Genomic DNA, 11,281 nt, shown 5'->3' with positions numbered 1-11,281 from the left:
TAAAATGTGGTACATCCATACAATGGAATATTATCCAGCAATAAAAAGGAATAAAGTACTGATACATCCCACAGCATGAATGAAATCTGGAAACACTATCCTAAATGAAAAGACTACATATACTATGTTTCTATTTTACATGACCTGTCCAGAACAGACAAACAGAAAATAGAATAGTAGTTGCCTAGGGTCAGGGATCGGAGAAGACAATGACACCGCACTCCAGTACTCTTGCCTGGAAAATCCCATGGGTGGAGGAGCCTGGTAAGTTGCAGTCCATGGGGTCGCGAAGAGTTGGGCATGACTGAGCAACTTCACTTTCATTTTTCACTTTCATGCATTGGAGAAGGAAATGGCAACCCACTCCAGTGTTCTTGCCTGGAGAATCCCAGGGACGGCGGAGCCTGGTGGGCTGCTGTCTATGGGGTCGCACAGAGTCGGACACGACTTAAGCGACGCAGCAGCAGCAGCAGCAGGGTCAGGGATGGGAGGGTGGAGGTGGGGTTGAGAGCATAGGGAATGACTGCAAACGAGTGTTTTCTCTGGGGGATGATGGACATTGTTCTAAAGTTATATTATGATGGCTGCCTAGCTCTTCAATACATGTAAAACCATTGATTTGTACACTATAGAGAGATAAACCTTATGGTATGTAAACTATATCTCAATAAAGCTGTTTAAAAATAAAAGCATACTCCATTCCTTTTTTCATACTCTTCCCTTACCTAGATTGTCCCTACCTTCTGCTAGTTCTCTGAATGCCCCCAAAACAGCCGGTTCTAAGGCCCAACTCAAATGCCATTGCAAAGGTCTCCTTGATCTATTTCCATTAGAAGTAATTTCTTTCTCCTCTGAACCCCCACGTTGATTCCCATCGTTCACTCAGGGATGATTTATAAGGCATCTATCATGTATCTGGCACTTATTACATTTCACAGGATTATTTAAGACCTGATTTCCTCTCTGTTAGTCTGCTGTGAGATTCTGAAGGGAGGAGATCACATCTTGTTCCCTTTTGTGTACTCAGAACCCAGCTATGTGACAGGCGCCCAAAAGGTATTCAAGGAAGGTATGCAGAATTCATTCTACATTTCCTTTTTCTTTCTTTAAACAAATATTTTACTTATTGGGCTTCCTTGGTGGCTCAGTGGTAAAGAATTTGCCTGCCAATGCAGGAGACAAGGGTTGGACCCCTGATCTGGGAGGATCCCAGATGCCCTGGAGCAACTAAGTCACAACTACTGAGCCTGTCCTCTAGAGCCTGAGAGCCACAGCTACTGAGCCCACCTGTCTAGATCCTGTGCTCTGCAACAAGAGAAGCCACTGAAATGAGAAGCTGGTGTATCGCAACCAGAGAGCAGCCCCTGCTCCCTGCAGCTAGAGAAAAGCCAGTGCAGCGAGGAAGGCTCGGCACAGCCAAAAATAAATAAATTATATAGTATATTATTTTAAGTATATTTTTAAAATATATTATTTATTTATTAATATTAATAATATTTTATGTATTTTTTTTGGCTGTGCTGGGTCTTTGTTGCTATGTGCGGGCTTTCCCTGGTTGCAGTGAGCGGGGGCTAGTCTTGCTGGCAGTGTTTGGCCTTCTCAACTGCGCAGCTTCTGTGGTTGCAGAGCACAGGCTCTAGAGCATGGGCTCAGTAGTGCGGCACACAGGCTTAGTGGCCCCACAGCATGTGGGATCTTCCTGAACCAGGGATCGAACCCATGTTCCCTGCATTGGCAGGTGGATTCCTAACCACTGGACCACTAGGGAAGCCCTACATTTCATTTTTCTCACATCAGCCTTCTCCCAGGATACGGCTTCTCAACAGCAGATTGAGGCATGGTTGTATCTTCCATAGGAACAGCCTAGCACTTAGTAGCTTTTTTTGTTGAGTAAACAGAAAATGATTAAATTATGAAGATGGCTTTAGTTTCCATCATAACTATCCAGTGAAAGGTTTTGAAAGGAAATGAGACTTGTCTCCAGGTGTGGAGGATGAAGAGGGATAGGTGAGGATTTGCAATCCAGATGGGGAACAAAAGAAGGAAGCAGTGGGATCCTGCAAATATCTGCATGGTACAGGAAACCATAGAAGGTACCCCAAAATCCCACGGATGCTTCTAAGGAAAAAGTGTGGAGGTAGCATATGCACGCTTGCTCAGTTGATCAATTGTGTCTGACTCTTTGAGACCGCGTAGACTGTAGCCCACTGGCTCTTAAATCCCTTAGCCCAGAAGTTCACATATCACTTGCATTCACATCTTTTGCTAGAACTGGTCACATGTTCTCTCCCATCTCTAACGGTACTGGGAAGTGTAGTTTGCCTATGTTTCCAGAAAAGAGAGGAAAATCAGGTAGGAAAGAGCATTTATACTCTCTACTCAGAGAATTTAAACAAAACAATGAACAAACTTGACCTAATAGACACATATAATTCTGCATCCAATGCCTTATTTTCAAACACAAAAGACAATTTACAAAATTTGACTATAACTTGGGCTACAAAGCCAGTGTCACTAAATTTCAAATAACTAAAATAGAGCATATTATTTAACTAGTTATTTCTTATAACTAGGGTATAAATCAATAATAAGAGAGCAGTAGAAATTTCCATATTCTGAGAAATTAAAATACACTTCTAGGGACTTCGCTGGTGGTCCAGTGGTTAAGACTCCAAGCTTCCAATGCAGGGGGCATGGGGTCGATCCCTGGTCAGGGAACTAAGATCCCCCATGCTGTGTGGTGCAGCCAGTAAATTCATGGGGGAAAAACTTTTTTTAAATACACTTCTAAATAATGCATGAGTTGAAGAAGAACTGATAAAGAAAGCTAGAAAATATTTTAAATTATTTGATAATAAAGAAAATTCAAATCAAAATTCTTACAGTGTAGGTAAATTGTACATACAAGGGAAATTTATAGTCTTAGACACCTATGTCAGAAAAGACAAGAAGCTGAAAACTGATAAAAATAAACATTCACCCCAAGAAGTTATAAAAAGAATGTCAAGACAAATCCAATAAAAGTAGGAAGAATTAAATAATAAAGGCAAGAACAGAAAATAAAATAAGAAAGCAAAGATTAACCCAGAGCTAAAAGATGGTTCTTTGGAAATACAGCAAAATTGAAAAACCCCTGAATGAAGTTAGTCTAGAGAAAAACAGAACTGGCACCAAAAAAATAATATTAGGATAAAAAGTGGGACATCACTACAGATATTGCCAACATTAAAGGAAAAAATAGGGTACTCTGAACAACTCTGATCAATACATTTGAAAATTTAAATGAAATGGACTTAGAAAGGTACCTTATACCAACTTCAGCACAAGACAAAATAGAAACCCTAGAGAATTCTCTAACAATTAAGAGCCCTGAGAATCTCTTTCATTAAGAAAACTTCAAGTCATCACTGGCATATTCTATCCAACATTCAAGGAAGAAACAATTTTAGTTTTCTGGAGACAAGAAAAAGAGTAATATAATCCCTAATTCATTTTATGAGATTAACATAACCTACAGACCAAAACAGCACAAAGATAAAGCAAGAAAAGAAAGTTACAGGCCAATTTTATTTATAAATATAAATGAAAATATCCTTAATAAAGTTTTAGCCACAAAAATCACTATATAAAAGGATACTACAAAAGCAGGCTAATCCCAGAAACACAAAGTTGATTTAAAATAGAAAATCTATTCATACAAGTCAGCACATAAACTGATTAAAGGACAAAAACTACATTCAGAAAACTATTTGATAAAAAAATTAATATTTATTCATTATTTTAAAACTAAGAAGATGATAATCTACAACATTATGAACAAAAGGAAATTTCCATACTTTGATAAAGATTATGTCTGTGGCTACCATAATTAATGGTAAAATATTGCAAGCTTTTCCTCTTGAGATCAGGAAGTCAAGGATGCCTACTGCATCCATTTTATTCAACATTTCACTGGCAGTCTTATCCAGTGCAGTGAGATGGGAAAAAGAAATGAAAGATGTAAGATTTAGAAAAGAAATAAAAATCATCTCTCAAAGGTGCTACAGTTAATATGTATAGAGGAAGGCAAAATGTTCTACAACTATGTTATCTAAATTAACAAGAAAATGTAGCATTTTTATTGGACTCAAAATAAATATATTGCAAATATGTTTCCATATAACCCCCCACTGAATTATTGAAGAAAGCTACCACAGGGAAGATTTGCACTTGGAGGACAAGATCTTCTGAACATTCAGAGATAAACCTGTGGGAACGGTTTACTCCATGTGTGAGTGAGCTTCCTGTCAGTGAGGCTTCAAGCAGGCACAGGATGAGCTGCGTCCAAGGGGGCTGAAGGCTGGTTGGACCTCAGCTCTTCTCACACTTGGCCCCGGGAGGCAGCCTCTCTCCTCTCTTTTGGCTCCTGTCAAAATTAACTTAATGCTTCTGGCAACGTAGGTAAAATGAGCCGGGATTTACGGCTCCAGAATGCAATCGCTAATCTTATCGCTGTCCACTCCTCTTGCCTAGGCTCCCCTTTCAGAGAAAACCCACAACGGTATTTCTCTTGCCCTGCCTCCTACCTTCCATCCCCACCCCACCAGACTTATCTACCAAGTCCAAGTTCTCTGGCAAACAAAACAGCTTCTCCGAGGGGGATGGGTGTTGGTCTGGGGGTTTTCAACAAGCAAAAACTGGAGAAGGTTCACCCTGTTCAAAGCCTTCAAAGCCTCCCTGCTGCCTAAAGTCAGGGCTTTCTCCCCAGCAACTCGGACCCCTAGAGAAAGGCAAATCCTTCCTTGCAAACAGCACTCTATTTGGATTTACCGTGTCCAGCACTGCGCTTGGGCTTGACTTCACTGAATCCCCCCTGAGACCCCATGAGGTAGGATCTATTATTAGCTCCAGGTCACACAGTGAGAGTTTGGGACTGCGTTGGTCTCACTTCAGGCCACACAGTCTGAAACACCATGTTCATCTGGTTTGTTTTTGTTTGTTTTTGTTTTTGCCCCCAGATTATTGTCTTCCTTCCTTCCTTTTTTTTCTTTCTTTCTTGGAGTATGATTGCTTTACAACGTTGTGCTGGTTTCTGCTGTTCAACAAAGTGAACCAGCCGTAAATATACATATATTCCCTCCCTCCTGAACTGCCCTCCCACCCCGCATTCCACCTCTCTAGGCCATCACAGAGCCCTGAGCTGAGCTCCCTGGGCTACACGGCAGCCTCCCACGAGCTATCTATTTTATAACTGAGAGTTTATATGAGTCAGTGCTACTCTCCCAGTTTGTTCCACCCTCCCTTTCTACATCCACATGTCTGTTCAGCATCTCTATTCCTGCCCTGCAAATAGGTTCATCTGTACCATTTTTCCAGATCCCGTATACATGTGTTAATGTGCGATATTTGTTTTTCTTGGTTTGGTTCTGCAACTGTTTTCCATGTGAAGCTTGACATAGTGCTTTAAAGGCACAGCTGGGAACAGTAGAGCTGCCCTCATGCCTGGACTCCTGGACTCTCTCACCTTATTCCTCGGAGCAGCTCCCTCAACTGGTACTCAGCCACCAAACCCACCATCCTCACAGGAGGGGCCCAGGGGGCAGAGCACATATAGCTGCAGACTTTGGAGTCAGACCCGAGCTCTCTAGTTACCTGAGCTTAAGCCTTGGTCTTCTCCCCTGCAAAATGGGGCTAAGGCCTTCCTGCTTTTGTAGGGTTACAGTGAGGATTAAACGTGATAGCTCATGTAAGGGCTCATCACCCAGGAGGTGCTGCATACATACCGCCTGCAGTTATTGGCAGTCTCTGGGGTTTGGGGTAGCCTCTCAGCACCCCCTTCTGGCCTCCCTGGCGGCTCAGATGGTAAAGAATCAGCCATGTGGGAGATCTGGGTTCAGTCCCTGAGTTGGGACAATCCCCTGGAGAAGGGAATGGCAGCCCACTCCAGTATTCTTGCCTGGAGAATTTCATGGACAGAGGGGCCTGGGGGGCTACAGTCCACAGGGTTGCAAAGAGTCAGACAATATTGAGCAACTTTTACTTTCACCTTCTGGTCTTTCAACACCGTAAATCAAGGGCCATGATCTCTAGAAAACGCTGTGACCCAGGAGCTGAGGCAGCCCTGACCCCTGCCGGGGACTTGGCCACAGAGCCTCACTAGCTTTCCCTGCAGCTGTAGCATCCGGGCTGATGTAGGGAAGCACGGCTGTGATTAACTGTCAGTTTCCTGGATGCCCCCTATCTTCCCCATCCCTATCGGGGACCCCTGCCTCATAGGAGGGCTGAAGCCCAGCTGACAGCAGAACCACATGTTGGTTGAGCCCCTAGATAACTCTGTAATGAACTGTCCCTCAGGCTGGAGGCATTAACCTTGCTGCCTGGACCCTGGGGTTAACCCTTTCCCTTCCCAGCCCCAGGGAAGCTAAGAGCAGAGCATGTGTGAGAGAGGACTATATTGATTATCACTTGCTGCTGAACAAGTTACCCCCACATTTAGCAGCTGGAAATAAATAACTATTAACGTTCAGCTTCTGTGGTTCAGGAATCTGAATGTGGCATCACTGGGTGGTTCCAGGTCAAGAGATTTCACGAAGCCCGAATCAAGATGGCAGACAGGTCGAGGCTCGACTCCGGGAGGATTGGATTCCACCCTCACTCGTGTAGCTGTTGGCCAGCTTCCGAAGAGCTGTGACTAAGTTCACTCACACGTGCCTGTCCACGGAACTGCCTCGTGTCAAGGCAGCTGGCGTCCTCCCATGCTGCCCCCTCCTCCTCTGTGTTAGAGGTGAAGAGGGAGAAAGAAAAGCATCCAAGATGGAAGGCACAGACCTTTAATAACCCAACCTCCTCACCCACCACTTGTGATGCTGTTGCAGGAAGGGGGATCCCTTGCTGGGCTGAGAGTGGACTCTTGTCTAACACTCGGAAATGAATTGTCTGAGGAGACACAGGTGTTGACAGAGCAAGAGACTTTATTGGGAAGCGTTGCCTGGGTGGAGGGCAGGAGGGTAAGGAAACCCAGGAGGACTGCTCTGCCACGTGGCTTGCAGTGCTGGGTTTTATGGTGTTGGAATTACTTTCTGGGTTGTCTCTGGCCAATCACTCCGACTCAGGGTCCTTCTTGGTGGTGCACACATTGCCCAGCCAAGGTGAATTCCAGTGAGGATTCTGGGAGGTGGCGGGACACGTGGTGTCTCCTTTGGACCTTTCCTGAACGCTTCCGGTTGGTGGTGGCCTGTTAGTTCCATGTTCCTTACCAGTACCTCCTGTTGTAAAATGTAAAATAACTCACGCAAATAGTTACTGTGGTGCCTGGCCAGGGTGGGCAGTTTCAGTCAATGTGTTTCCCCTACCAGTGTTTCTTATTTCTTAGCTGTAAGTCAGTAAGTCCAGCCCACACTCAGGAGGGGAATTATATGAGGGTGGGAAAAGCAGGAAGCCAGGGATCACTGGGGACCATCTCACAGTGTGCCCCCCTCAGGGTGGCTGCGGCTGAGACACACAGGTAGACCTAAGGCTGACTCACCTTCAGATGAACCTGTGCAGAGCTGGGAGTTGGCCTCAACCCCTCATTCCTTCTCTCGCCAAATCCTGTTAATTCACAATCCTAAATCGTTTCCCAGTGTGACCACTCTGGACTGTCATGGCTCCGGCCAGGCCCCCATCATATCTCACCAGGATGTCATCACCCCATCACCATCTCCTCACTGGTCCCCCTGTATCTATTCTGCTCCCCTCTGCCCCCACCATCCTTTCCGCCATCACCTGTCCCTTCCGAATAGTAGTCAGGGGAGTCAAAATGCAGACTTGATGCTGTCTCCCTTTGCTGAGAATTCTTCAGAGGCTCTCCGTGACTTTCAGCATGAGTCTTCTCCACAGACAACAAGATTCTGCTGGGTCTGACTCGCCCTGAACCTCGACAGCCTCACCTCACAGCACTGCTGGCTCCCCTCGGTGCCTCCAACATGCCCTGTGCCCTCTTGATCCAGGTTTCCCACATGTTGTTTCTCTTACAGGAACACTTTTTTGTACCCTTCACCTAGTCAGACCCTCATTACCCTGGGGATATTGGCCCAAGAGTCACTTCCTTGAAGAAGCTGGCCCTGTCCAGCCCTGACTGAGTTCAAGTCCTCTGCTGAAAACTCATCCTCTAGTCATAGCATGTTGCCAGGCCCGCTGTGCCTTTATCTGATTGGTCGCTGTCTGTCCTTCCCCAAGACTCTAAGTGCCATGATGGCAGGGACTGAATCTGGTTTTGCTAGCTGCAACCATTGTGCCTGTCACCAGTGGGTGCTTAAGAAACATCTATTTAAGGGACTTCCCCGGCAGTTCAGTGGTTAAGAATCTGCACGTCCTTTGTAGGGGGGCGTGGGTTTGATCCCTTGGGGATCGAAGATTGGGGTTGGGGAACTAAGATCTCACATGCCACTTGGTGCAGCCAAAACATAAAAAAAGAAACAGAATTTAAAAAAAATTAAAGTCCTTGGGAAGATAAAACTACAATTTAAAAACAGAATTCATTAGAATCATAGAATTTTGGGGCTCAAAGGGGGCTCAGAAACCAGCCAGAGGAAATTAAGGCCCAGAGATGGGGAAGGGCTTTCTGGGCTGCAGAATGGGTGGAGACGAAGACAAGAAGACAGACCTCCGGATGACCCCCTCGCCTGCCACTTTCCATCTGCCATGAGCCCCACTAACTTCCTATCACCACCGAAACTTCACCAATGGGCCCTGACAAACACTAACAGATCACCTCCATCAGTCCTAAGACCTCGGCACAAGAACTCCAGAAGCTGCTGACAAAGCTTCCCTTCAGTTAAACTTTTCTTAGCTCTGCAACTACCAGTTCCAAAGATGCACAGCCAGTCTGAAAACAGCCATTTCCCCCCACATCAAGAACAAGCCCTGCCTTTGAAAACTCTCCCTTTGGGGCATTCTCCATTCCTCGCAAGTAGAGCCTTTGACCTTTTGATTTGGCCAGGACCTAAGAGGTTCTGGGCCAATTCCAAAAGGGAAACTGAGGCCAGAGAAGGGCAGAGACTTTCGCAAGGTCACTGAGGGAGTCAGTGACAGGCTGGGGACCAGAACCCGGGCCTCTCCACTCTCTGGCCAGCGGACCCTGTGTCTCTACAGTAGGCTGCAAGGAGTTGGACTGGATTAACTTGAAGGTACTTACAGGCTCTGATCTGAGGCTAATAGATTCTTCTTTGAACAGAGATTCTTCCTCAGACCGTGCTCAGCTATACAAATTTCCATCTCAGGTCTTCAGCCGAGAGTAACTTTCTAAGTTCTGAAATGAAAATGTGGCATTCCAAAACAAATCAGCCTTCCGAGAACAAACCAGACAACGTTCCAAAAAAAAAAAAGAAAAGAAAAAATTCCAAGCTGGTATTCAAATTAGTTGCCAACATTTAAAAACGAAAATATTTTTATATGCAAATCCAAGTTTCCACATTCTCATAGAAAAATCAGCCAATCTGATATCATACTGAACATCCCCTCCAGTGTGTGACACTTGGCTAAACTACCCAGCGGCTGTCACACACTCCGCCTGTCCACAGCTGGCCACATTGCCTGCTTCCTGTTGCCTTTCCAGGTCCTGAAGGCATTTGAGTTTGCAGCCCCTGTTCCTTTGGGGTTTGCAAATCCCCTCTGTAACAATTCCTCAGGTAAGGAGTCACATAGGCACTGTTTGATGCCAACAGGGACAAGGGGTGTGCTTCCAGTCTGTTCTGTGGCTGGCCAAGTAGATGGTGGTGGGGAGGGAGAGCTTGATTTAAACCGTGGCTTATCTGAATCCATTTGTAACAGGTCATGCTGTAATGTACTTCCAAATTCTAATGAGCTTTAATTACCTCTGAATCAGGACGGTCCATGCTTGTTTTGGTTGAGACAGATAAGAAATGACTCTTGGAAATGACTTCATAGACTTTTAGGCCACCAAAATGAAATCCACATGCCATCACATTCTGGCTAAGCTAGAGACCAGGTCGGGATGGCCTTTTTGAAGTTTTGAAGGAAATCCGTGCTGATATCAAAAGAGGGCTTGGAGGTCTGTCTTCGGGTTCTTGAGCAATGACAGTGCTCAGATAAATTGCCTTTCTATGACCCTGCCAGGAGCTGTCACCACCGCCTGCCCTGTGTTTCATAATCCATGGGTGTGGGGGGAGTGGGGGGTAGGGGTGAGGGAGGGTGCTTAGAACATTAGGCAGGAGATGACCCAGAGAATCTGGGCAGATACGCTTACAGAGTTCTTGGCAAGCTTCAAACTTTGGAACTTTAAAAGCAATGGCTTTGTTCTTAGCACATTTATCAGTAGTCAAATCTCAAAACCAGCGGAAACATTAGAGTCCAGGACTATATCTCAAAGCCAACAGAAATATTAGAGTCCAGGACTATTCAATATGGGTGTGCCCTTGTATGTTTCAACTCGTCTAACACTCTACCTTAATTGAGTAGCTTCCAACAGCACCCCACACAAGAAGGCTCAGCCAACCTTGGTGGGACATCGTCCTGATAATGAGTCAGAAGCTCTCCCTGTTGAAACCTCCAGCTCCTGTCCCCAGTTTTATCCTCAAAGTTAGAACCATGTTTATGCCCTTCTTCATCTATGTATATTGAGCATCACCATATTTACTCTCTCATCACCAGGCTACACTGTTCCAGGTCATCCTTCCTGGGAGACCTTGATAGAGAGACCTAGCTGCTCCCCTACACTTGGCCCATGTCCCTCTCCAGCATCTTTTCACAACAGCTATGACTTTAAGAGGACACAGCTCTTGCTCTATGATTTCTAGAGAAGAACGGCTGAGTCCAGCTGTACCACATTTTAGGTTGACATGCCCAGAATTTGCACAAAGTATTCCATATCGGTTAACAGTTTTTATTTACTTAACGAATACTCTTGTAGCTCAGCTTACTTTAGTAATATTCATTAAATCCCCATCACCCTAGGTGGTTCTAGTAGTAAAGAACCTGCCTGCCAATGCAAAGACCTAAGAGACGCGGGTCCAGTCCCTGGGTGGAGAAGATTCCCTGGAGAAGGAAATGGCAACTCACTCCAGTATTCTGTCTGGACAATACCACGGACAGAGGAGCGTGGTGGGCTACAGACCATGGAGTTGCAAAGAGTCGAGCATGACTGAAGTGACTTACAGCATAGCCATTATCATCCCCAGTGTACAGATGATGAAGCCGAGACACAGAAAAGTTAAGTCGCTCAGCCCAGATGTCAGTTAAGTGGGGAGATTGGGATTCAAACTCAGATCCTTGGAGTTTGGAGCTGAAGCGCCTTAACCTCCCT

General features: G+C 45.3%; 1 long non-coding RNA gene across 1 annotated transcript; it reads right to left on the bottom strand.

Moving 5' to 3' along the window:
* Window positions 1-6,938: 6,938 nt before the first annotated feature.
* Window positions 6,939-9,698, bottom strand: LOC122681799. The gene is made up of 3 exons (XR_006337110.1): window positions 9,468-9,698; window positions 9,155-9,268; window positions 6,939-7,244 (listed from the first exon to the last, which is right to left on the bottom strand). It is a non-coding gene; the product is annotated as an uncharacterized LOC122681799 (long non-coding RNA).
* Window positions 9,699-11,281: the final 1,583 nt, after the last annotated feature.

This window comes from Cervus elaphus, chromosome 23 (genome assembly GCF_910594005.1).
Source record: "Cervus elaphus chromosome 23, mCerEla1.1, whole genome shotgun sequence".
Lineage (NCBI taxonomy): Eukaryota > Metazoa > Chordata > Mammalia > Artiodactyla > Cervidae > Cervus > Cervus elaphus.
Note: the sequence above shows the minus strand (reverse complement) of the source record. Positions and strands in the feature narration are given on the sequence as shown.